Source organism: Anas platyrhynchos, chromosome 4, assembly GCF_047663525.1.
Source record: "Anas platyrhynchos isolate ZD024472 breed Pekin duck chromosome 4, IASCAAS_PekinDuck_T2T, whole genome shotgun sequence".
Taxonomy (NCBI): Eukaryota; Metazoa; Chordata; class Aves; order Anseriformes; family Anatidae; genus Anas; species Anas platyrhynchos.
Window position 1 is genome coordinate 49689681 of NC_092590.1, and position 27517 is coordinate 49717197.

At 40.6% G+C, this 27517-nt stretch overlaps 1 protein-coding gene and 1 long non-coding RNA gene across 9 annotated transcripts in view; one reads left to right on the forward strand and one right to left on the reverse strand.

The window, feature by feature from the left end:
- Positions 1-27517, reverse strand: part of BMP2K (BMP2 inducible kinase) — a 103547-nt gene that overhangs the window by 66058 nt on the left and 9972 nt on the right. The gene's annotated exons all lie outside the window — the stretch shown is intronic.
- Positions 1-27517, forward strand: part of LOC113843596 (uncharacterized) — a 61835-nt gene that overhangs the window by 1678 nt on the left and 32640 nt on the right. For all 8 annotated transcript variants that reach the window (XR_011809173.1, XR_011809172.1, XR_011809177.1 and 5 more), the window contains exons 2-3: positions 92-125; positions 26085-26203. This is a non-coding gene — a long non-coding RNA (uncharacterized lncRNA). The remainder of the gene's footprint in view (positions 1-91; positions 126-26084; positions 26204-27517) is intronic.

Genomic DNA, 27517 nt, shown 5'->3' on the forward strand with positions numbered 1-27517 from the left:
CAAGTAAAAGTAATACATTTTCAAACAGGTGCTCTGACAGGGTAGGATCGGCTTTTGGGTTAACTGGTTACTTTTTTGTTTGTTTGTTTAGGAGGTCCCCAGCACCAAGATTTACTCTTTTTAAGGTAAGAGATTAAATTATTGCTCGAGTTATTTATAGGCTGGACAACTGAGCACAGTCATTATGCAGGGATTAGTGTTACTAAGCTCTGTCTTCACATAGTAGAGGATGTAGAGGTCAACTACTTAAGCATAGCTGGCAAATAAGCCTATCGCTGTTGCACACGGAGTTGTGGTGATTAATGCATGGATGGCCACAGAACTGACTGGTCTCTTGTGAGTAATCTCAAAGAGCCATAGCACAGATAGCTTCTGATGTTCCACAGCCTGCGTAAAGGGAAACTTGGCACCCAAATTGTCTTTTTTATAAAGCACCAGCTTGCTGTGAAGAGGTTTCATGCTAAGGATTACCTTTTATTAAGGTTAAGTCAGTGAAAGTGAATAATAAAGATTATATTGACTTGTCACTTTTTAAAAACAGGCCCAACCCTCCAAGTTGGTAAACAAGTGGTGATTTTGAACATGTGAACAGGTTCTCTGACTTTAATTTCTCACCTGAGCAGAATTGCCTTTTGTTATTTCCAGAAGCTATATAAATATTAAGAAAGGAAGAGAAAACCTTTCAAGAAATCTTTCACTCAAAGTACGAAACCCAAAGTAAACTTTGCCCTTGCTGTTTGAAACCTTCCCTTGTTTCAGGTACAGTTCACTCTTCCACATCTGGAAGGCTGGAAGGAGTGCCTTAGAACAAACTTGTGTAGTGCAACAGCTTGACACACTGACGGTATGACAAACCCTTTGCACTAATGCAAAAAAAAGAAAAAACGATTTAAAACATTCAAAGTATATACTAGCAGAGTTAATTTCTGGATAGAAAGCAGAACAGTAAGTGGTCTGAAGAAAAATCAGGGGGCAACAAACAGAAAATCAAATAGGAATCCTCAAGTGAGGAGAGATCAACTATAGAGGTTGATAGGAAGGGGGGGATCTTAGTGCAGAGCCTGGATCACAGCTAGGATATCAGTTATCATTGTTTTAAAAATTATTTTTTATTTTTTTGCTATATAATGGTTCTTTATTAAACCTTTATGAATCATGAAATCGTAGGAAATACTCAGGCTCAAATATTAGGCTTTCATTATCAAAAACAAAGAATGAAAGTAAGTTTCTGCTTTTTATGAGTGTGGAATTGATAGTAAATTTTCACTACATATAAACAGGGAAGAAAACAAGTCCCAGTCGAATGATGTGTATGTCTTTCTCAATGTTGTCAATGTCAGTAGGTCTTGCCTTTTTTTTTTTTTTTTGCCTGGGGTCTAAAACACAGATGCTTTCTAATTTTTTTTCAGTAATGGTGTAATAGCACATTAACAGAATGTCAACTATTCTTGTATTACCTTTATTCAGCTCAAAATATTCATCTTCCAACTTCTCTCAGTTATTTGCACAAAAGCAAACCTTAAGTTTTCTGCCTTTTTTTTTTAAATAAAACAAACTGTATTTTCAGAGTCGAGGTGAGTCATAGCTTGTCTCAGGTAATATATCCATAGCTGTCTTTCAGACTGCTTGAAATCTGGGTCCTGCTCCTGACTCTTGGCTGTTAGACAGCCTTGAGTACACTGCTTCACCTCAATATATATATATATATATAAAAAATCCCATCAATAAAATTAGGATAGCAATTATTTACTCTGTTCCAAAATGCTTTGAAGATTTAGGGGTTAAAGCACCAGCTGAGAACTGCTTGAGAGTGAAACATCAGATATTGTACACATGCTAATATCAAGCTTACAGTTTAAGAAGTGATGATTTAATCCTCTTTCAACTCCTGAATTGGTCAAATGCTTTTTACCTTCATTTGTATTTCTTACATCTGTCTCTGTACACCTCTCCCTACTCTCAACTGTTTCCTCTGTGCAATACATAAATTTGTTTTAACTCAAGCTCTCCAGAATTCAAAAGCTTCCTGTAAAAATGTCAAACGTCCCTTAACGTAGTTAAGGAAGAAGACAAATGGAAATATTTGTGTAAATGTTTTTTTGGAAACCTCTTGCTGTTTCTGGACAAGCTCTTTAAATGTTAATTACCTGAGGTGAATAGTAGAAATTGAAGAAAATAATTCTAGAAATTTATTCTTTTTATATGAAAACTACAAAAAAAATCACTGATTTGTTCTCCACTTTCATTTGAAACACCTGGGTCCACATCTTTGCAATACAGGTGCCCAACTGTTCAGTCATTTCTGCAGTATTATTTTTTTTCCTCTTATTCAGGCATATGAGGGTTATTCTGTTTTGTACTATTTTAGTCTCAACAAAGCACCACCAGAGAGGTTCTCCTAACAAGCACTTGATTCTTACGCACACACACCCATCTCCTCCTTGTTGCATATCTGTTATCCTTCTAGTCTCGTGGGAGCCCTGAAAAACACAGAAGTAGCTATACAATCTTCCCATCTTAATAAACACCATTTCTCAGTTTCAAACTGCTGACCCTGATGCAATCTGTTTTAGAGACAGTTACTAAAACAGGACAGAAAGGTTAAAATGAGCTAAAAGCACAACTGGTTTGGCTTTGGGTTTGCATTTTTTTTCTAGGACCAAGTCATGTCCCACCTACACATCTGAGGCAGAAGCAGTAGTGAGGCAGAAGCAGTAAGGAGAAGCTTAGCATTTGTTTAATTATAGATACAACATAAAAACTTTGGTATGACATGTTGACTTGGAAAAAAATGAGAGAATCAAATCGCTTGCTACAGTGGGAAAACATGCAAGCTTGAGAGCAAGCGCCTTGTCTCAAGTCTCATTTTTTCAAGACAGGAGTAGCTCTACAAGCGTTATGTTGAGCTGGTGACTAGAGGCATATTTTCCTGTTTCAGTCTATCATCTGTTCTAATCAGGAACTGAACAAAAAGGAGTTGTAGAAAAGAAACAAGCTACTGATTGCTCATGTTTAAATGGAAACAAACTGGGGAGAGAGCAAGTACAGATCTTCTACAAGGTAAAATTGCCAAGTTCAGCTTTGGTCACATCTGATGCAAAACTCACCGTCAGCAAGGTCAAGAGTTATTGAATGCAGTGTGAGATTTGGTCACTTGTAATATATTTGGACCAAATAAAATACACATCGCTTGCTGATGCGACAACTCTTGGTTGTTTCAAAACAGCAAGAGAAAGCAGGGAAAACAAAGACTCAAATAGAAATGCTAGAGGAAGGGATGTGATGAGGTTATAATGGGCTCAGCACTGCTTGCATCTTGACCTGGTTAATTGTCTCACATTAATAATAATCTGTTTCCTTTCTGGAAAAGAATGGCCTTCTACATGTTTCCTGATGCTCAGGATCCTGGAGGCTGACTCCTGCTTTGTTGGATAAGAGAAAATTCTGCTCACTTTCTGCATTCTTAGGTCCATAGTTAACCTTTTGTACATAATCTTGTCCCCAACCCATCCATAGGTTATTTTATTTCATTCTCATTTCCAAGAAAAAACAGATAATATCCGTCCCTCCTTTAACATCTTACTTTTGCAGCCTTTAAGATACAGACCAAGTTTCTCTTATATGCATCCAGTGTGCTTTATGCAACCTTGCAGCAGTAAGAAGTCTTGGGAAAAGCTACAGCCCTTGAGGTGTGAAAAATAGTTCCAACTCCCTTTTTACCCTACTTGCAGATAGAAGTTTTGCTTTTCTGTTTGTTCTGCGAAGCATTCAATGCACTTTTATGCCCCATGTATTTTTCATGAAGTAGAGAACTGCAGAAATAGCGCTGGTCATTATGCTAAAAATGCTTCTTTACTTAGTCGTGTCAACTTCAAGGGAGGGAAACAAAATCCTTGGAACTCAGAACCCAGGAAGGAAGAACTCAGGATATGAATTCAAGGAACAAAAAAGTACAAGAGACCCTATGACTTCTAAAAGGCATGGTGTTAGAGAGTAAGTGAAATATTCTCATGCAGTAGAATAATGAGCAGCTTAGTGAGGAAGTGATCTTTAACTGATCTGATATAGGAATTTTAAAGGATTATATAAATGTGAAAGAACTCATGTTAAGACTACCATTGCCTGTTTGACTGAACTGAGGCACTGCAGCAGCCTCCCCTGGAATGGATTTTATTTGAGATTACTTTTAATTGTCTGCATAGCAGAAGCGTGTACACTTCCAGACTGTCTGGATTGCTCAATACTTGCAAGGAGCTGCAAGTCATCTGGAGGGGAGAAATCAGAATCAGAGCTCTTGAGAAATGGTCTGAAAACACACATAAAATTCAATATTTTCAAATACATTAAGTACACAAAGAATTAAGTACAAAATTAGACGATCTGACAAAGTGACAAAGAAGCAAAAAGGGTCTGAGGGCTACAGCAGCAGCTCAGCTGGAAAAGATGTTAGCAACAGATTAAAATAGATAGTGTTCAGTTCAGCATATATTAAAAGAAATTACATCTGTAGGACACCAAGGTGATCAATCTGCTAAGGCCTCATCTGAGGTACCATATCCCATTTTGGGTACTATACTGTAGGACACTTTAGAGTTCAGAGAAATGCAGTAGGTAAGATAATTTCATAAAAGATGACCTCTGAGTAAAGGTTAAACAAGTCATATCCTTATGCAAAAGTAAGGGACAGTTAATTTTCCAAGGTGAAAATGCTGAAGTTGATCAACTTGTCTTTATGTTTACTACTAGGAAGACAAAGTGTTCAAAAAGTTGTCTTAGAATCCTAGAATGGTTTGAGTTGTAAAAGCCCTTAAAGCTCACCCAGTTCCAACCCACCTGACCAGGCTGCCCAAAGCCCATCCAGCCTGGCCTTAAATACACCCAGGGATGTGGCAACCATAGCTTCTGTGGGCAACTTCAGTAAAAATAAAATGAAAAATACACAGTGGCAAAGGCTTCCTTTTTAAAAGGATAGGGGAAACAATAGGAGACAAATCCCAACATAGTACACCTATTAAAAGAAGTTGTTGGACTTAAAGCTTAAATTTTTATTTCTTACAGGTAAATAGCTGTCAGTTCAGAACAGGTTAAACTCAACTTGCTCCTTAATTCATGGTGCTAGAGACCTAAATAGATTCTTCTCAACTCTGTAGTTCTACATGTTCTTTCATTCAGGACAGGGAAACATTAGCTTTATCCAATCTGTTGCAGTGCCTGACAAAAACATGGCAACTTAAGAACCAGTGGTTCCAGGCTGCAGTGCACCAGCTGCTTTCATTTATTCTTGTGTTCCTCTATTCCTGTTTGGAAGGGCCTGCAGATTTTAACTTCTCTGTATTAGTTGAGAAAGCTACTCAAATTTTTGTTTGATTTCAAGTAAAGCTGTATAGGTTGGCTTTCCAAGAAGCATGAAAACGAGAGCTTTAGCAGCAGAAGGGAAAATAAGTTGTACGACAAATAAAACATAGGCCTGTAAATGACAATTAGTGACAGAATGTGTTTGGAGGGAGAGTCTGTGAGCTCAACTGAGCAAAAGCATAAAAATGTGTTTCAAGTTCACTTTTTAAGCTGGCTAGCAACTTGAAAAATGATTGAAACAATCTGACTTGCTTTCAGGATATACATTCTTCTCAGGGCATGCATTGGTTTTCCAATGCCAATAAAATGGTGTAATCCATTAAAAAAATCCCTTCTGCATTTTTCCTTCATTTCTTACCCTCCTCAAAATAGCAAAAAAAAAATCTCTGCAGGATCTTGGCCCTTCACTTACTTCCAGCCTTTTATTAGTCTTTAGGAAATAACTACACCTAGTCATTACTGTTTAATTGGAGTGTCACTGAATAATAGTACTGCTTTTAATCTTTACAAAGCGCAGTGAATTAAGACTTGCAGCGTCCTTGAGAGGAGATGAGTAAAAGCAATCTAACGAGCCATGAACAAAGACCAGTCACTGCCCACATAAACAGTTACTGCTGACAAGAGTAGAGAGAAACAAGAAGCCATGAGCACTCTAGGTTTCAGCTACTGGCGTTTGGCTCTCCAACAGCAAGTGATTCATCACTCATGAATGATTCCTACTCACCTCCAGACCCTCAAGAAGACCAAGCACAGGTCAAACACTTCCAGTCTGCATTTATTTTTGTCCCTTAAATCTTACAGGCAAAGTTATCTAAAGCTACTTTGCATTGGAAGAGTCTGTTTTCACTATTCCAAACCTCCTGCATCGGGTTCTCTCTAGAGAATCTTGTCCACAGCGATAGACTATTAACTTCTCCCCATTCATGAAAATGGGGGATCAAAGAGACCAGCTAGCCTATAACATGCATCACCATGATCTGTAATTACATAATCCAGCTAGGACAAAGGGAATGTTCTGCCCTCTGCACTGAAGCTGGTAATTCCAGTAGCAGAAGTGACTTCCACTGGAGAATTCTTCTCATCAATACAAATGGGAAAGCGGTGGAAACAGGATTCAGTGTTGACAGTGCTCCTGAATGCACACGCTGTCTTTGAACCATCAGCACTGAGGGCTGGTTGAGCGAGAAGGGATCCAGGTGTGGCACAGCGATTTATCCCACGGAAACAAGACAACTCTTGACTCATGCTTGGTCAGTAGCTTGCTTCTGGGTACAGCCCAGCTGTGCACTTTGCCAAGACCAGGTTTGACTATAACAACCCACAGTGTTAGACACTTGTCACTTAATACAGGCTACCTTTTTCAAACGTTTTCCACTGCCTGTAGTGATAGATTTTTGGGGACTCAGTCACTCTCATGTAGCAGCACTGGTTTAGACATGAGCCTAATTAAATTAACTGCAGCATGTACAGTGCTCTAGCAGTTTCTAAGTTGTTTTAATTAAAAGCAACTGAGGGAAAGTATTTAAAATTGCTCAAACACTTCACCTGTGATTGAAGAGAACATTTCCCCAGTTCCCTGTGAGCAGCAGGTATACCCAGAGAACAACATGGCATTCATATTTGTAGGTATCCCGCCCTATATTGAACTCAAGTATGCAGAAAGTAAAGTGCCACACCTAAAGCAGTAACATCACTGGCAGCTGCCTTTACTAACGTTAACATCTCTGTAAGAAACCACAGAAATCTCCATGCAAATAAATTTGAGAAAGATTAGACTCTGCAATGTTGACAGGACTATGACCCTGGTCTCAGTCTGTAAAACAATGAATAACTTGAGAATATTAAGTCAAATGCTCTGTATTTATATTCCAAAACTAAGAGGGTAGTCAAAGCAAAAACCAGACAGTTTAAACTGAATGTGGAACAACTTATATACAACAGATATACTTAACTTCATGAATATTATGTATATATAATACTAGACTAACCTGTAGAACTCTGCCACTAAGGGTATGGAGATGAAGAGCTTAGATATATTCAAAGGAGACATCTGTTCTGACTACGAGAGAAGTCCCAATTACCTCAAGGAGCTTGATATATTAATCATTATTGAGCACTATCAGCATTTGTGCTTCATTTTAGATAACTGAAAAAGTCCTTGTTCCCTCCATATAGATTGTTCACTTCCTCCCTGTTGACTTCTGATATGGTTCACTTTCCAAGTCCACAGGAGTCACTGCCAGTTCCATTTTCTCTCACACAACTATATTATAATACTCACCTAAGCTCATCTATCTTTTGAACACATCTGTGTGATAGAAATAATGAGATGTAAACATTTTTCAGAAATGACCTATTTAAAACCAAAACCTGCAGGGGGGATATCTTCTACTGAGGGAATTGATTCTTGTTTTTCAAGCTTTGTTGCATTACATACAGTCTGAGAAATGAAAGAGGCAGTTGTGCTTAATTCAGTCAACTCAGTTTCCGAATTTTTCAAGCCCCCCTCACCTTGTGGAGCCAGACACCTCACTTAGCAGTTATTAACAATAATACATACAGAAAGCACAAATATACATAAACATAAAACACAAGCTGCACCCTACAAAAGCAGAATTTTCTACAAGTCCTTTAATTCGCACTGTAACCAAGAGAAAAAAAGACGGGATGCTTACTGACAGCTGCATCAGTACTTGCATATCTCTGGTGAAGTAACATTACAAAAGACAGCAGCAGCCTTGTGGGTGACCAAATCCAGACTCATTTACAATTTGGGCTGTGGGAAGCTCATGGTTGAATCACCAGCTAATGCTGCCTATCACAGTCTAGATACAAAGTTTTAAGAGGCCGGTGGATGTTCTCAAAGAATCTGGGAAAGGTTAAAGATTTTAAGGGAGGTGTTGCCAAAGCAAAAAAGGCAGTTGAGAACATTGTCCTATGGAGCATTTCTTACATTGCAATGCAAAAGTTCCTGTTTTCTAACAGGAAATGTAGGAAAATAAATTACTCCTTAGATAAGGTCCTTAAGTCTCTAGTTGGACTTCAGTCAGCCTCAACTGCTGATGAGATCATTTCAGCATCCATTTGTGTACCAAGTGCTTTCATATAGGAAAGTGGTTTGGGACGTGCGTTACAAAGAACACAGCCTAGATTGCTTTAACAGAGGCTTGATACTGAAAGCACATACATGCCTACAACAGAAGCGCATTATAGTTTTCACACCTATGTGACAAAAGTCACAGCTTTGTGCTACGTTTCTTAGAGAGTTTTACAAAAATGTGAGGCAATCTTTATGCCTGCAGAGCTCATTCATGAAGGCCAAGTGAAAGAAGTGGGATGTTTTCTGCATGTTAGACACCAATGCAGAGATTTTTTTGTTTGTTTGTTTTTGTTTGTTTGTTTTTTCCTTTTAGTGCTATTTAACTCCTGTGTAATAGAATACTACTGAGGTGCTTACAGGCAACTTGTCCAGTGATATGAAGTCAGCTTTTCAACAAAGGGGAGAACGCAGAACAGCAAGTCATCAACCTAAACATTTCCATATCCATGCTAAAAATACGCACGTTTGAGGCAGTTAGAAGTCAACACCAGCATACAATTAGAAACCTGTGTGACAAGAAGCCATTGAGGACAGTTGCAGCTCATACCCTTTTTCTTTGTAAAAACATCTGAGGTTCAAAGCTACAAACCGTTATCAAATAAAACCATTGCTCATCTGCGCTGTGAGCCAAGTTGCCTAAGTCACAGATAAATGAACCCACCAACATGGTTTTGCTGTTCAAAAAAAAAAAAAAAATGCCAGTGGCCCATCTGACAAGCCTTATAGTATTTTCTCTCCTACCAAAAAAAAAAAAAAAAAAAAGCACTGGAAGAAGTGTTTGACAAGTTTCATCGTACTATGCAAATACAGCACCAAACTAGTGTTTGTACACACTGGTATCATTTAGGTACAGAGAGGAGGGCAAGCATACCCTACAGAGGCAGCTTATACCCTTTCCAGGCTGCAGCTTATGCTCCAATAGCTCAGCTGATTGTACATATCTACAAAAATTGAAATATTTCTACTCACAAGTGCTACATGTGGGTGTTCTGAAAGGCACCCAGAGAATGAAGAGCAACGTAATTGAGAAACTAAGGGAACCTTGGGAGCCCTCCACACTCCAGGGGCCAGAGCACATACTATACCCACCCACCCCTAGGCACACTATCATCCCACCCTTTGTGTATCCCTTGGGGGGCAGGGGTTGGAAAAGGAGAACTGAGCATGTAAGGTAGAGTTAAGAAGCAAATGGTCTTTAAATTGGCATCTTAGAGCTAAAGCCTAAGATGCAAAAAAAAAAAAAAAAAAAAAAAAAAAAAAAAAAAAAAACAGGCTCCATTAAGTGCCACCCTGGAAAGCAAACAACATAATACCCTGATCTGATAGCAGCATCCATCTTCTGCTCAGCTGTGCTCTGCAGTTCTTCCCTGACCATGCTTTGTCTCTGGAAAAATGTGAGGCATCGTTAAAGCAGGATGCAAGTTTGCCTGTCATGGATGAAGTGCATAAAGAATGGCTTGATATTCTTTGAAGTATGGAATACACAGCGTATCTAGAATTGCCCAATATATTTTAGATGAAAAACAATATATTTTTCAAGGTACAGTAATGGACAAAAAAACAGAGTTAAGGTGGCAGACTCAGCTTAACATTATCGTTTAAGCTTTACACTCCCCCCCCCCCAGCTGGCATATATAATTATATTATTGCTGCAGAAACCTGGGGGAAATATGCTCTTGACTTGAGGATTTATGGAGTAAAAATCAGTATTGAAGGATTTATTTTTCAAAGAGGGTGAGCTTGACCCATCCTTATCTAATAACTCCATGACTTCGTTTCATTTACTTGAGCAAGTGGCTGCTTTTCATTGATGGAAAGTTGAAAGTTTCAAGTCTGCATAAGGCAGACAAACATGCAGCCTGATTTTTAAGACAAATTATTCCTTGACCTCCTGTGAACCGTTTGTACTTGGAAAAATGAAGACTGATGGCTCTGGTGTCTTAGCTAGTATCAACGCACAGGCTAGTTTCTGTTATACTGTTTTTTGTTTCTGATTGCTATCCTAGTAACAAGCAAAGCTGCCTTTGCCCAGCCAAGCTTACAATGATTAAACCAGGCAGCACATCTCAAAGTTCCTGTCTTCCCCCACTGCCTGCTGGACTGGAGAGCTCAGCCATGTTCACAAATATAATTCCAGCTGTTTGTTTTGTAACCTCATACACTAGCCAATGCTAGGCAACTACAGAAAAAGTGCACAAACAATAAAATAGAAGTACAAAGAATAGCCTAATACTACAGTAAACAAAACAGCTCACTTGCTTTTATCCTTCTTCCAGCTGTCTTTTCTTCATTCCTCAGCAAACATCTATATTCTAAGAAGAAAATTTAACCTTTGTTAGTGTCTAGCAATTAGGTGGAACTCGATAAAGTGGACAAAGATTTTATTTTTTTAAATTGTTTCCCCTTTAGAATTCATTAAGGATTGATGTTGATTTGCCCTTCAAGCTACCATGACATTTGTTTTTAAGTACATTGACACTCAATTTACAGCAGTTAATTCCATACAGGCACTGTGATACATCACTTGAGTAGGAAACACTCTAGATGTGCATGCAAGAACCCTGTCCTGTCCATTTTTCAATTTCTTAGAAACCAGGACTAGCTTGCTGTAACTTGTCCAACATCCCATTTATTTTTCCCCTCTCCTTTAACTTCCATCTTGCAGCCTTTGCCCTTGTTTGGTGAACTCCTTGAAGGAGCAAGATTTCTCATAATGGGCAAGCACATAGCACATTGAGTCATTCTGTAACTGAATCCATGAAAACAGTAGTTACATGTTTGAAAGTCAAGAAGATCACGGGGTTATCAGAGGTAGTTTCTCCACAACTTATTCTCAATTATAAGGATTCAGTTTGAGTTACTTGCACTAAGAATGTGAAATAAAGCAAGTAGACAAAGCAGGGAAAGAGTACTCATTACACAGTGTCTCAGAGGAAGATAGGGCTGCTGTTTGGCATTGAGAAAACCTGTGCTCAGGGGGAAGTAGAGATGAGCACTCTCTGTGCATTCAAGCGTGTGGGAAGCAATGAAGGCAGACAGAGGGACCAACACCTCCCAGTGAAAGCAGCCTGCGCCATGAGCCTAAGATGGATCCTACTTTAGGGATGACGTTGTTTTCTCACACACATGTACCAAATCCACATAACCGACTGCTGGGGAGAACAGGTATGCCAGTAATGAAAGCTGCATACCTGCCCCGCTGCAGGTCTCTTCCTTCCCTGTGCCAACACACATTGCTATTGCAGATTTCAAAACCCCACTGGCAGGCATGTTGGTTTTTTTTTTGAACAGGCTTTTCTCACTAAGCTGATGAAATCCACATGGGGCCATTGACAGCAGAGTATCTGCTTGGTTATACCCACATTTGGTATTAACATACCAATTCTGCTGGCAGTTCCAACTCCTAAGGCACATCTCTGCCTGACTTGTCAGTGAACTCCAGCTGGGAACGCATTACTGTAGTTGCGCTGAGACTCTGAGTGCTGACACAAGCCTAAACATGATTCCCTCGACTCAGGTTGGGTGGAGAGGGAGTGATTGTGTTTCAAAACACACCCACAGATAAATGCTTGAAATATGTTGATTTTCATCTAACTTGCTTTAAAAAAAAAAGTTACAGACTAGAATCAGCATGTCCCAAAAAACCACCTGTGAGCCTGTGTCCACCCCATGCGCTGGTCCAGTTGCTCCACAAAGCCCCTCCAACAGCAAAATGCTGTTGACATCAGCAGAGCATGTAAAGGGATGGAGCCAAAGAACAGCTCACCTGAAATCGCCCATAATGCCAATCAGGAAAAGACAGAAGACCAAGTCTCTGTGAATTTGATCTGTAGCTTCCACTGAATTGTTGCCCCACTATGCTGCCCTTGTTTCTTTGGACATTTACCATGAGGAAGATGTGGACTTAGCATCACGGATCTTCTCGGCCTTGAGAAAAGAAGACTGAGAGGCGATCTTATTAATGTTTAGAAATACCTTAAGTGTGGGAGACAGGGATTTGGCCAACTTCCTTTCAGTGGTTTGTGGGGACAGGAGTAGGGGCAATGGTCACAAAATGGAGCACAGGAAGTTCCGCACCGACATGCGAAAGAACTTCATGGTGAGGGAGCACTGGAACAGGCTGTCCAAGGAGGTTGTGGAGTCTCCTTCTCTGCAGATATTCAAGGCCCATCTGAATGCCTACCTGGGCAGTCTGCTCTAAGGAACCTGCTTCAGCAGCAGGGTTGGACCTGATGATCTCTTTAGGTCCCTTCCAACCCCTCTAAAAGGTACTCAATGGAGTACCAGAGAAGCTACTACAGTATTAGTAAGAGCTAGGTTTACTCACACTGTACAAATATCTCTAAATAGGGTTCACAAAATAACCTGGTGTCAAAGGCTGTAAAAGAAATGCATTCTATAGTTGTTTATTCTCTAACAGATGAACCAAACCTTTCCCTCTGTGCTCTTAACATCCTTTCCAGAACTGAATTCCTTCCATGCCACCTTCTCATCTAAACTCATGTTTTATTTTAAATGTTATGTTTTAATGTCCATCTCTTCAGCCTCATCGACTTCAGAGTCACCAAGAGGTATTCTGTATGGGATAGCATTGTGGAATTTTTACTCTATGATAAGCACTCTTCTGTAATGTTTCTGTCCAAGATTTCATGAGCTATTTAATTTCAGCTTTTTAAAAATTGAGTGTCCTATAAAAGGAAACTGCATTAGAGGGAAAGCAATAAGGCATTCATTCAGTGTGCTTGGCCAAAATAGCTCGCTGAACCTTAGCATAAAAAGATCCTTGTCCCCAACACAGACACAATTACAAGCAGAGACAGGATGGTTTTGCCTAGAAGGAGAAAATGCCTGAACACTGGGGAAGGGGTGGTGGGAAAATCTCTTGATGGGTAATAATCAGTTCAATCAGATTAAGTAATTAAGACACTTCTAGCAGGCAGCAGGGAGAATGGAAGTCTTAAGTACATACAGGCAAGATTAAAGTGAGCCTCCCATTTTAAGTAAACCACCATCCTGTTCCATCCTATCTCTGAAGAAAAGTTCAAGTAATTCTTCACCAACAGGATCATTACTTATATTCTTCCCCCTCTACCATTCTCAGGTCTACCTTCTTGATATCATGGTGTCAGCGCCTCCAACCCTTTTCTACTTTATTCTTCTCTTCAGTTCATTTTTCTTGTTACTCAGCTGTTCTTTCATTTTTTTTCTACTTGGTCTTCTGCTTTCATACCTTTATTTTTAACTCTCCCTTTTGCCTTTCTAGCCCTAATCTGCAGTTCCCCTTCATTTTTAATTTGGTATCCAAACTCCTCTCTCTCGAGGGATTCATGCTACAGATCACAGTGGCAATTGCGAATTGAATTGTGCCATCAAAGCTTAAGCCACAGGATTTGGACAGTGATTTGCCATACTATCAGGTAACAGTGTGGGAAGAAGAATCCTAAGGAGATAGCTGGTAATGATGACCTGTCAAGCACGCTGCCTGTTTTTATTTGCTAATAAGAACTCCTCAGGCCACTGAAGGTTCAAATTATCTTGAGCACTGTCTTGAACTGCAGAAGCACTCCTTGCCTCCTAGCTTGACTTAGGCTCAGTGCTTCTGTTACCTTCACTGCTTCTTGCTTCCCCAAAAGCAACTCAGATTTTAGTCTTGAAGTGGACCAAGCTAGGTTTGTTAACAGTCACACCCAAAATCAAGATTTCATTCAGATAATGAAGTTATGGAAAAAATGTTAGAGGCTTTTGGTGGGGCTGTGTTTATAATACAGTGGCTGTCATACATTATAGGGATTGCTGCTCTGCACATCTACAATTGAATAACTATTGAATAACTTTCCGTAAAAGGATCTTTGGGATGTCACAGCAATTCTGTCCCTCCAGGCAAAGTTTCTTTCAGTTCTTCCCTTGATCCCATGTTTGACAGGGCTGCATTGGACAAAAATTTCTTACATGCAAGCTTTTTTCAGACTATTCTTTTAATGATCAATATCACTAGATGTCTTCTGTGATGAACACAGGCTGCAGGCAACATATTCACCCCACTTAGCAGTACGCAGGAAAGGTAGGGAAGTGCATAGAATATTCATCTGTGCATGGGACTTACAGTGAGGAGACCCAGCTGCTTGTCGTGCTTCTGCATACAAGCTGCATGAAGCCTGCATTCATGCCACTTTACTCAAAAGACACATCTTTTTGCTATCTATGTGTTTGGCCATCATTAAGTCAGCAAATAAAGACAGGTGTCGTATTTTTAGTGAGAGGAGATTACCTCCCATCTCCTGCCACGGGAGCAGAATTTCAGAAGAGACTTTGCTCTCATAGTCCTCTGCTTTTGAGAGTAATAGGATGTGATGTGTTCCAAGGCAAAGTGCTTTCTCAAGAGGCTGTTGCATGCTTTCCAGATGGGCTTTGCACTACCCCTCCATACTGTTAGGATTCACTTAAACAGCACTGCCAGCAACCAACAGGAAGTTGCTGATGTGCTTACTTGCATGTTTTAAGATGTCTTAAGGTGAGCTGCCAGATTTTCAAACAGAGGTTTTTGTTTTGCATGCCAAATATTTCTTAAAGAAAACATACTCCCTTTTCTCCTGTCTGTTACCCCTCTTTTGAGCTTATTGCAGGGAAATTATGTTCTAGTCATATTGCAAAGTGTAATTTTTGCTTTTTTCTGAGCAGAGGCTACTAAGTAAACAAACAGCTGGTTAAACCTTCATAAACATCTTCATATTAAAGACTTGATTCTCATGTTTTTGTTGATACTCTGTCATCTGCCACAGATCATTATCTATCTGCAAATGTCAGAAGCACTCACTGACCTTGTTTTCAACGGAAGGTTGTCCTGGCACATGCCAACTTAGTGTTACACCACTGACTAGACAGAGCCAAAATTCATCTCAGCCTTTACTGATGCTGCTGTGGGAACAGATAAGTCTAATATAGCTTTTCAACCCATCCAACACAGTGCTAAGAAATTTCTCCAGCCTGAACTAAAAATGAACCCAGACAACAGAAGCGCATTACCATCTTGGCCTACTGTTGCTAAGTACAATTATTTTTGCCTTCTCATGTCAAAATGAGAAGCGTGGGACTTGGTTATTATTTTTATATTGTAAATAGAAGTTCGTTCGAGACTAAAAAATGCAAAAAGCCACAGAGTTCCTCAGGGAAAGAGCATTCCCTGCCCCTTTCCCCCAAAAGCCAAAAACCATGAAATGTAGTCATCTAAGTAAATATGCAGCCACTCATACATGTGTATATATATGACTAACCTGAAACATAGCGTATAAAACACATGAGCTTGATCTTCAATTCCCACCATTTATACGGTCAGATTGCAGTCCCACTAGGCAGACTATAAATGCAGAGTACCAAGACCTGATTTCTCACCATTGTCAGTGCTTAAAATCGTAAGGCCAGGTAGGAAGCTAAGCCTTGAGTTGAATAGCACAAGAACTGCCAAATGCCAACCCAATGAAATATATATATATGTTTGGCTCTGGCTTTGCTGTCCTAGATTAATTCTCACATTCTATAATACCATTCTTCACCTAAACTAGTTCAACTACTCCAGTAGTTGCACTGAGCTGCTGAACAGAAGTGACAACCAGTCCTAGTCCAAGAACCTCAATATGAGAACAACCCACAGCTTGACTGCATTACAAATGGGCTTATTTAAATGCCTGTGACTGAATCAAGACATAATACAAAAGCCTTCTTCACTAGGAAGAAGTTTCTTCCCCCAGGCAAGCATGCAGCTTTGGATTTAGTAGACATGCTGCAAGGAAATTTTTTTTTTTGGGGGGTGTGGTGGGGGGGGTGGAAAGAGAGAGGGAGGAAGGCAAGGAGGGGAGATGTATTTCTCTTCCCCTAATACAAAACTACCAATCAACTAAGCGTGATTCACAATATAATCCTCATTTGTCCACTTTCCTTCTTCTGTCCCCTCAGCTTAAGTCATTTTTCCTCCTGTTCACTAGAGCCTTTTATCAATCAAGCCCATCTCCCATCCAATAGTGAGGGTAAATAAGGACAAAGTAACTAGAAGCTGGACACATGGTGCTGCCATCACCTTCTTGTCTTTGTTTTAGAAAACGATTTTCCCAGTGCCTGCCTTGCAGTCTTGTCTTTCAGACAGAAGGTTTCTCTTACTTACTGGTATAATGCTTAGTGCACAGCCCATTTCTTAGCTAGCCTAACTGCATTTTTGTTAAGAAGGCAATTAAGAGGAATAGGAAAAATCAGTTTATTCATGCTAGAGATGAGCTAAACAATTATCCGATCAAATTTCAGTGGAAAGCATACTTTACCTGTTGTGGTTCACCTGTCATATTGGATCCCATCTACTTGACAGAGCAGCTGTGCTTTAAGTTACAGTATGGTTGGCCTGCCCAAGGCTTTGGTGTACTTCAAACATGCCTTAGTTTCCCAAAGAATGCACAAGATTATTTTATTTTTAAAGTATGAGACACAGCATTGTAATTAGTTTTATCAACCATACCACTCACTTCTTCACAGAAAAATCACATTACAGACAAAAAAAATCTATGAGTTTCTTTAAGAAAGATCATGAATGTGATTTTCCATTTAATATACGGTGTATTTGTAGTAGAAGTGTGGTTCTGCTTTATTTTGACTTGAATTACCTTTAAGGTTTTTCCTTCCCTCCAGCCTTCAGTTTATTACATATATATATACACACACACACAGAGCAAAACTCCATTTCTTACATAAGGTGACCACAGAATCTGAAGCTATTACTCAAACCCACACAACATCATGTGCTCAAACAATGCATCTGCATGCAGTGCATGCTATACACAGATCACAGACAGGCTTCAGTTGACCTGCTGCTAGCAGAGATAGGGTGGCACTGCTTAAGTCCGTTCCTCACACAAAGTCATTTCCCTGCTTATAACAGGAAAATGACATGCTTCTCCTGAATCCTGGTTCCGTAGGTGTTTTGCCTGACACTCGAGTGAGTATAGGATCCACTCCTGTATTAGCCATAAGTGACTTGTAGATTACAGGGTTTTTTCCAATTCATCAATTGCTCAGAACGTCTCTTTTGAAGCCTTGGAGTATCCCTTTAAGATCTGATGACATCTGTGTCATCCAGCAGCTCATTTCACCATCTCAGCATTTTCTCTTCCACACAGCACTTCCTGACAGTCCTGATCAGATGGTTCCACAGAAGTACTCTCCTGTACACAGCCACATATGAAGCACTAATTTTAATCTCACCAGCACCAAGCCAGTGAAATATCACTACATCAATAGTTACTCTTGATTTCCATTAGGATGGAAGGGATGAAATGCTAATCCCAATTCATCTGCAGAATGTCTAAACACCATTCCACAAAGGATTAGACTGTCACATTTTAATAAGACAAGAAATCCTGCTATCAAGATAATGAATGGTGTTAACCCAACTGTCAGCTGCACCATCAGAAATCGTGAGAACCTCTCATTGACCATGGAATTACAACAGCAGTGTAGGGAGTGCACACCTTGGACAAACAAAACAAACTAAAGGTTTCTGAAATATCGAAGTCTTTCCCACCTCCCACCGAGTGGAGGGGAAATAGGTATTTATCATACAAAATTGCAGTTGTACTTTTGCTGAAGCATACCATGCAAGAAGATAGTTATTCTCTCTTGCTGCTGTTCTTAATTTCAGAGGAGCTGTGCCTGTTTTACACCAGCTGAAATGAGAAGAGAGTCAGGCATTCCATCTTTAGTGCTTTTGTTTCCAAGATAAATGACCGTGTTTTGCTGCTTTCCCCATGGCTTATTCCAGAGATCCACTGCCAATTCAGACTGGCTCAGTGTCAAGACTTAACACACAGCAAAAACAGTTGAAAAATAGCAATGCTCCATCTAATCAGCTAATTTAAAAGTTTTGTCCGCTCAAAGCTGGAGCAGTTGGGAAGGTAGCAGGCCCACGGCATGTTTGGATACCCAGTTCTAGTAGTGTTTTGCAAAATTCTGCTCTGCAAGTTTCAAACAGGAAGCAGATGACTCGAGAAGTTGAAGCACTGAAAGGAAAGAAAGGGGGAAGGGAGAATGAAGTGATAAACAGCTAATTGCTGCAGAACACGTGCAAATTTAAGTGTGCATCCAAGCAAAACAATGTCACATTTGCACAGGAGATAAAATGGCAGTCAGCTACAGCAGCGCTGCAAAGAAAAAATGACATGCATTTTAAGTCTCCTATAAAGAACCATCTAGTTGCAGTGTTTGAACCTCTGCAAGGATTCACGATTGTTTTATAACTTTTCACAGGAAAGGTATTTGCTTCCTGCCTTAGCTTTAAGACGCTGAAAGACATAGGGCCAGATGCATTTCCTTTGGGGCTTTTTCTAGTCGTTTGTCAGAGAAGCATCTCCATAAACATTTAATACACATCACTTCCTCAGTAATCAAGCCCACATTGGTGAAAATATGAAAAATAAAACAGACTTTTCCATGGAGAAATTATACTTTATGTAAACACCTGAGTGGACAGTACAATTCACTACTTAAGAGAGTATGGACACAGTATAAAGTTCTGGAACAAAGTTTGAATTTACAGCACCTAGTATCTGAACTAACTCCTCAAACTACAACATGTGGGAGGCAAAAGTACTCAGTCCCAGTAAAAAACAACTTCAGCTGTTCATGTCATGTTGTGATGTGAATAACACGGAAAAAATGATTTAGGCCACAGACCTGAGTCTAAAACCTGCTTACATGTGAAATCATTTCAATACTTTCCCCAAGCAATTTTGAGTGCAAGCTTCACCCTGAAAAGTGAGTCAGTAAGTAATCTTTTTTTTTTTTTTTCCTTTCATGTTTCTTTTCTGCAAGCAGCCAGAACCACTGACTAATCAAAAGGAAATTCTCCCACTGCTCTTAGAGTAGAAGAGGAAACGTATTAACAGGAACGAGACTTTTCATCTCACATTGTCAAGGAAAGGTATGCAATATGGCTATTCACAGCATGCAGAACTTGATTCCACCATCACCTCACCTGTGAGAAATGCTAATTATTTTTCAGAAAGGTTCTCTCTTCAGGATGTGCCCAAGAAACTAGCTCAAATTTCAGCTTCCACATTTCAATGTTGGCAGTTAGAAAAACAAAAGAAAACTTCCTGCTTGTCAGCTGCTGGGGTTCGCTTCAGGGAGACACAAAGGGAACCGATTTGATTTTTTTTTTTTTTTAAACTGTCTTTTAGGACTAGAACTGCTTTTAAAAATACTTTGAGAACGTGCCTGACTAAAAATAGGCTTTTTGAGACTGTTAAATAAAGTATAGTGCAGAACTCCCGCTCTGAACAAGAAAACCAACATGATGGAGGTCTTAGGCCTGTTTTGACAGACACTTTTCAGCTGCCCCAGCTGCCCATCAGCTTGGAGAAGGCATGGAAATGCCTCTCTACAGGGGACAGCTGGAAGCAACTGTGGGGGAGAGGGTAGCACTGTCACAGATTAATAACTCAGCTCAGAGCACAGCCTCAGCCAAGTAATTTAGGATGCTCAAATGATCCTGAGGGACAGACAGCATTTTCTGCATTGATGGCTATGGGAGGGCAGAAATGTTACAAGCAACAGATGGTTTAATTCACTATAGATAAGGGACTTCATAAGTGATGGTTATGGAAACAGCTACCTCTTGTCTTTCAAAACCAATAAATCGTTTACCGTACATGAAGAGCCTTGATGTCATCAGCCACTTCAGAACTAGTTTCATATCTCTGCTTAAAAAAAGCTCAATTCCATAGACCCACAGGTACCTGCTAGAAATGACTCTCAGCAAAAAGATTTGTCTCTTACCACTCTAACATACACAAACCTTCATTTCACCAAAAGAACGGTGCACTCTCATCTGGACTGCACACTGCTGGACTGATCCGAGGGCAAACAGTGGTTCGTATCAGAGGACTTATTATCCTGTATTTTCCTCCTCCTTCCAATCTGAGATAACCATATTCTCACATTAATGACTACTAGAAGTAGCCATGTATCCAAGTAATTTAAGCTAAGGGTATCCCAATTTCCAAGCCATAAGTTTTTTCTTTGTTCCCCAATGAAGAATTTCTTAGCTTTCTTCAGTTTATGCTTCCAGGATTCACTTTTAGCTTGTCTTCACCATTGTCAGAAAGCTGTATTTAAAATTCCCCAGAAAACTCCCTTAATTATATGATTTCCAGAGCTACAGTTTCAAACAAGGAACAGCTCACATAATACTTGTGGTTTACAGCAAGTGAGTAACACCAAACTGCCCCACCTTCTCAGTAGCTTCTCATTTCTGCATTGACTAGAGGGTTTTTCCTCTGAAAAGCACAAGATTCTCCAAAAATCACAATGAAAGCTGCTTTAGATCTACCACCATCAAAAAGAGGAGACAATTACCACTCAAAGTAATGTACCTGCTTGTCTTCCAATTTAAGAACCATTCTCCAGGAGGTGAATACCTTTACCCTTGCACATGTAAAGCATCCAGTAGCCTCCCCTCCTGCTTTACCTTCCCTGAATGCAAAAAACTATGAAGACTATGATAAACCTTATAGGTGGAAAAATCCAGAAGCATCACAAAGGAAACAAAACAGAAGCAGAGCAATACATTTCCTTACAAGATTACAAGGAACATATGTTTCTGTGGATTTGTTTTGATTCCAGGTTCTGTGCTTCAGACCATAAAGTCATTTTGCAACCAGAACTCCAGCTATGATGAGGTTTACGGACAACCACAGCCTTACTGGAACTGGAAATGAGTGAAAACAAATGGAACGACCTGAGTGAGGTGCAAAAGGCTGTGGAACATCCACCTTATCTGCTTTAAGACTAATTCCCATTTCTTTTGACTGGATAAGAATACAGTTCTGATACAGGAAGGAAGGTGGAGAGAAAATACATGCAGCTTCCTCAGCACCAGAGCTCCTGAGGAAAGCTTTCTGCCTAAGTCTGCATGTTAGGGGGGAACCAAGATCATCTCCCTCAGTCAGTTCTTAGTTACATGACTCTTGAATGCACATTCACATTTAGCACTGCTTGCATCACACATTTACCTCACCTTCACCAGCATAAGGGCCAACATACCATGCAGTGTTCAGCTGAACAGAAGTTCATGGTAGTGTGTTGCATGCAAATGCAAAGTTCTGGTATTAATTTAAATTCCTTAAACTTGATAAACATACCAAGGGGAAGGTCATCTGGGCAGCCATGCACTGATTCTGAGAAGGCATGCAAGGTGTTCCTGAAGGATGCACAAGAGAACTGTGTTTTTTTTCTTTTTAAATAAAAAACACTTCTCCTTTAGAGAGTTAGTATATGACCACTTTCCAACTCTACTGGACCTGGAGGGGGCCCCATGCAGACTGGATCTGCCTGTCGCACAAACACACAGCAGACCTGGCTAGTGACTACAGGCCAGTTTTATACTGTGGTGTCTGCATCTGCACCAAGGAAAGGTGGAGAAGAGAAACCCAGGCCAACACACAGCCCTTACACCAAGAGCAGCAGGTGAACACAGAGCTAAGGAGCATGCCCCTCACCACAGATTAATAGTTAGAAATTTCCCCTACCCAACCCTACACAGCCATGCCTGAAGCCTTGGGAAGCTCCAAGGAGGAGGTACTTCCCAGCCATAAGCCTCATACTGGCCAGTTTGTCGATTCACATGTGACCATCACTCCTGCTACACCAAAAACAAGCATGAAATTGCTCCTCACTACTCTGGGTAGAAGGTAAAACCCAATTCTTTCCGAGCACAGCCATTCACAGACAAGCTCTGGCCCAGCAATACAACCCTGTGATACGCTGTTGGTAGAAGACACTAGGATTTCATAATGAAGGAATATTTCCCCTGTTCTCAAACCCAGAGCCACTCCAGTGACAAAGGGGACTGGCACAGCGCTCCACCTCACCAGTCCCAAAACGTCTCTCATTGACAGACTGATATGAACAACAAAGTCATTTCTAGAGAAGCCTGAGACACTGGTTAAGAGAAACTCCCAGGATTCTGTGAAATGCTAAGCCTATTACTCAGCAACCATGAAAAGAAACTGGTCTCTGATCCAGCTGCTGGGAGCAAAATGACATCTTCTCATTTAGTTCAGCCAGCCACACAATGTTTTTTTGTTCTGTGCCTTGGAGAAAGAATACTAACACCACAGTCCGGGAAGAAGTGCCACAACATCTGTACAAACTCACATCTCTGGAGGAGGAAGAACAGGCCAGCCTGATGCTCTGCATTTTAACAGACTCGCCTTAAAACAAGAGCTCATGCTCATATTGTGCAACACCATTTCCTATTAATTGTCAGGGGTAGGTGCCCTGTGGCCCAGGAAGCACTGTTTCCTAGTCTTCCCCATTTTCTGTCAGCTTTAGCAGGGATATAGAGCTAAAAAACAAAACCATACAAAACCACCATTTTCCTGCTTTTGCACCTCAGGAAAACCCTGACAGGTCAAGGTCTGCAGGCATGTGAGAGTCCATCAACACAGCGCTGTCTGGAAAGCAGCAGCTGATATCAGTTGTATCCTAGGAATTCCATACAGAAGGTACAGACAAGGACAGGGCAGTATTCCCTTTCTGCCTGGGACCTGGTTGTCTCCTGTTCTTAACAAGCTAAAGGAACAGACTAGGTGAAAATAATTTAATCAAAGTGCAGGAATTACTAGAAAAACAGTTATTAATCCCCTGTCCAGATGGAAAAGCGTATTTAACAAGTTGCCAGAAGGGGATCTTACCCTACTCCAGCAGAGTTTAGTACTTGTACAGGAAATCCAGATTATATTTCTTTCATGGATCAGAAATAAAGATCACGCCTCTTAAACCCGACAGTAGGCCAAGAGGCCTGCATGTACCACAGAGCCTGGATTAAAACCAAGTATGACATGAGAACACAGGACCTCAGCTAGGTACTGGCAAGGAAAAGGTACTACATTGTGCTCAAATAAGGGGGACCAGTCACTCCACTATTTTGCAAGAAGTGCTCCAGGGGTTAGAGTATAACTCAGGCTGGACATGAGTCAACTGTTTTGTGTTGTTCTGAGACATTGAGTAGGGCTGTATTTAAGAAGAAAGGAAGTTGCAAGAGGTGTGAAGTAACCTTTCCCTTCCACTCCATATCCCCAGGAGTGCTGTGTCCAGTTAACCCATCACACCTTTAAAGGTGTGGACAAATGAATCACAAACCTCAGAATTGTATTGCCTTTGAGTAAGGATTGAATGGAGAGTGTAGTTTAGACCAGAAAATAGAATGGAGTCAGGACCTGGCCCTTTAGTTACCAAAAGGGCAAGGGGAAGAGACAGCCACTGCACCCAGGCTCCCTTTAATCAGGGCAGATTGAGGTGTACCTAAATTACAGCAAATGAAATGTAGGTTAAACATCACAGACAAATTTTGTAGCTGCAAGGATAATTAAGTATCAAATGAAGTGCCTGGGGAGATAGCCATGTTTCCAGCACAGGGAGGCTTTACAACAGGTTAGACTAACAGGTGGAGTTAATCCTGCTCTAGAAAAGAAGCAGGATGAAATTGAGAGAGCCCTTTGAGACTTATCTTGTGGTCTGGAGCAAACACAGAGGATGGCAAGCACCTTCAGTTCCTCCTTTCTTCTAGAAGGGATAAAGGGTGAAATTATGTTTTTAGCATCTTGTTACCAGTCCCTTACCCCCCTATCCATGGAGGATCCAACCTCCCCCTCCCACTGGCTCAAGGGAAAGGATATTAGTTTTAGGTTACTTCACATGATCCAGTCAGTCCCATTTTCCAGTGCTCCCTCTCTCCTTCCCTCAGGATTCACCCACGTCACCACCTACCAGCTAACATGCATCAAACTCCTGGGTGTCTAACAGGTTACATATCCTAAATCCTTGCTAGCAACCTGCTCAGTTTCACAATTCACTGCTTCCATTTCGGGCTGGAGCAAACCATTGTGCCTGACTGTTGAAATATTACATGTCCACTGCTATTAGTTCACAAAGTAAGGATGCAACTTAGTCTACACCAAGTTGCTCAGCTAGATCAGGCCTATTTGTTGCTCTCCAACTGACACTCAAACTGTGCTCTGCTCAAATGCCACACAGCTTTTCACAAGGGCAGGAAAACAGACTTCTGCTTTGGTAGCAAGAGCCAGAGTGCAGAACCTTGCTCAAGGATGGCTTCCTCTTTCCTAAGTGAGTTGCATTTATTATCAGTTGGTGGTTTTCAGTGTTTCTGTTCCTGCTCTGGAAGTTGCCCTTCCTCAACGCTCTGTGGTCAGGCTGTGTTTGGTGCCTGATAACAGCCTTAGAGACAGCTGCTGCAAAGACAGGGGGAAGCACATATAAACAAAATGGGTGTGCATTTTCAACAGCTGCTTTCTGAGAAGCTTTCTGAAGCCTTATGTACAGCAAGCACTTTGTATGCAGCTAGAGACTGTCCTTTCTCAGCCACGTTGTCTGACAAAACAGTCATCCCATCTCTATCTGGCTCAACTGTTCCATAACATCAGATGGCACTGCAGCAGAAGCCCTCTCACTTCAAGTGGTAATGGACCAACTCTAAGTGATCCAAGACGTAGCACTCCAGACCGCTTCTAGGTCCTTTTTGACCAAGGCCTTACCACCCCCTTGAAGATGGGTGTCTAACCGCCTGCAGTCACCTGTTCTGCCCACCAAGACACATCCAGGCTAACCATGATTCCTTAGTAACATGGCATTTCTGCTTATGCTTTGATTTACATACTGAGGATCATGAGATATTCTTCTAGCAAAAGCCCATGGCAGTTTATCTTTCTGTCCCCACAGGTTTTTCCAGTTTCTTTTGAAGCTAGCTTTAGTGATAGATTACCAATGATCAACCATTCCAATCTCCCAGTCCCACAGAGTAGTTCTGCCAGCTGTTTCTTCTTCCTTGTGGTATTGTTTCTCTTGAGGTTTCCTCATCTGGGAACCCTAATCCTTCAGGAAAAACGTTAGGTTGTCCCTGTAAATAGGCGTGTAAAGGTGTTAACTTTAAGGCAGACAACACTGCAGAAGCAAAGAAATCACTTGCATTTACAGTGTGAAGCCTGCAAGACAAGTTTTCCTTTATCCTACCACCTGATAAGCAGAGAGCTGTAACACTGCTGTCAGAGATCCCTAAAGCAAGGGCTATAAAGAACTAGGATTTGGCAAGAGCTTCTGTCATCTGCAAGACTGCCTCTTTGATCCTCCTTACGATTCTGTAAGGATGCCAACATCTCTGCCAAACAGAGCAACAGAGCTGCTGCATCAAGGCAATCTCCTCACTTTTTTTCCCCTCTGCTTTTTTTTTGCTTGGTAACATTTCATTTCATACAGCAAGAAAATCCCCACACCTTCCTCTACTACCTATACCTCTTAATTGCAGCATTTCTGTTTAATCAATTGAGAATCCTCACTCAAAGGAGTGAGGACTAGGAGGGCAAGACACTCCTTTGCAAGTTGGGCTATGCCCACAGAGTCAGCTGCACCTCTGACCAGTCATGAAACTGAGTAAATTATTATTTCCCTTGCTCTGCCTTAGGCTGGGAGCTCAACAAAATCAGGCTTGGTTACCATTTATTTGCCTAGCACATAGCCTATTAACATTTCCCTGAAGCAAGTCAATTGAGTAACCCAGACTACTATCTCGCTTTAGGGGCTGCACAGACCATCTCCCGGACTCTATGGAAGCAAAAGGTGCTGATGAACTGCGATATTTCATCTCCAATACATGTGCTTCAGTCCAGACAGCAGTTGTTCCATGCCATGCTAAAGGTATTTCCTCTCATTTCTCACTATATTTTCACTACCACACCGCATTGCACAACTGAAAAATAACTACCAAGTCAAGTAGGAACCTTGTCCTGAGGAGTCAGCCATCTCCAAGGCTGGACTCTATGTCAAAAGCCCTAGCAAAGCTCACTAGACTCTGCCAGTGGTTCACATTCGTGTACTGCCAATATCAGTCTAACAGAAAACAACAATTAAAGGTACATCAGTGCAAGCAATGTTAATAAAAATAAGTTTTTCCTCTAGTAGTCTTCAGATTTCTGAGCCCTTAAGGAAAGCAGCCGACATTTTTTTAAGCCTTTTTAAACTTGTTTCTTTCTAGCAGTAGCTAGAATTTTCCTTTGAGTGTATGAGTGCAGAAGGTTAGTCCAAGAAAAGCATTGAGCACTCGAGGACTATACAATGACATGCAAGTACTTGCAATTATCACTTAAACCATTTCAAGTCCAAGAGCCCCTTAAGTCATGTAACAAAACCAACATACCTATTCCATTGACATACATCCAATACTTTAACTCAGTATTTTTCAAGTATGTCAATATTTAGAGTATGAAAGTACTGATGGAATACACAGTGAAAAATGATCTTGCTTGAGACTTTTTTACATCGTAGATGAAAGCACAGTGGGAAATAAAAATATATGTAGAGCTAGTATGCAAGCTTTCACTTAAAATTATAATCAAATCAGCAAATCCTGTTGCTCCTTATGCTTCAACAGACTTTTTAAAAGGAACAAGCTATATCCAAACTACTGAACTATACTTATCTGGAGAGCATGAAATCAGAGCTTCCCAACATGAGCCTTTACAGTTAACATCCACCACATAATTAGTACTTTCTTTGAGAACATGTGTCTTGAAGTGGGAACATCTTGGGAACCTTGAATAGGTATTTTTAGCTTCAAAAAACAGTGTTTGGCTACACTAAGCCATGTCTTTGTTCTGTGTTGGTATAACAGCCAGTACAAAAAAAGAGGAGCTCTGGTAGTGAACCAAGACCCTGTAACTGCCGCAGTATTTGTTTTTAAGCACTTCTAGTGTGTGCAAATGGCATCCCTCCTAGATGATTGTGCATTTTAAATGGCTCTTGATTATTTTCTCAGTAGGGCCAAATGGAGCCCTTTTGTGTAGAAATATTTAACATCCAAAGTGGCCTTCAGGACAGATACAGCATTAAGCTCCCCTTCACTCAATGCCTGCGGTACACTTTTAGTATTTCACTGCAGCAGTTGGTAGCATGTTTTTGAAGAGAATTTGAGTGGGAAAGCACGTTACATATATTTTGACATGTTGACAACTA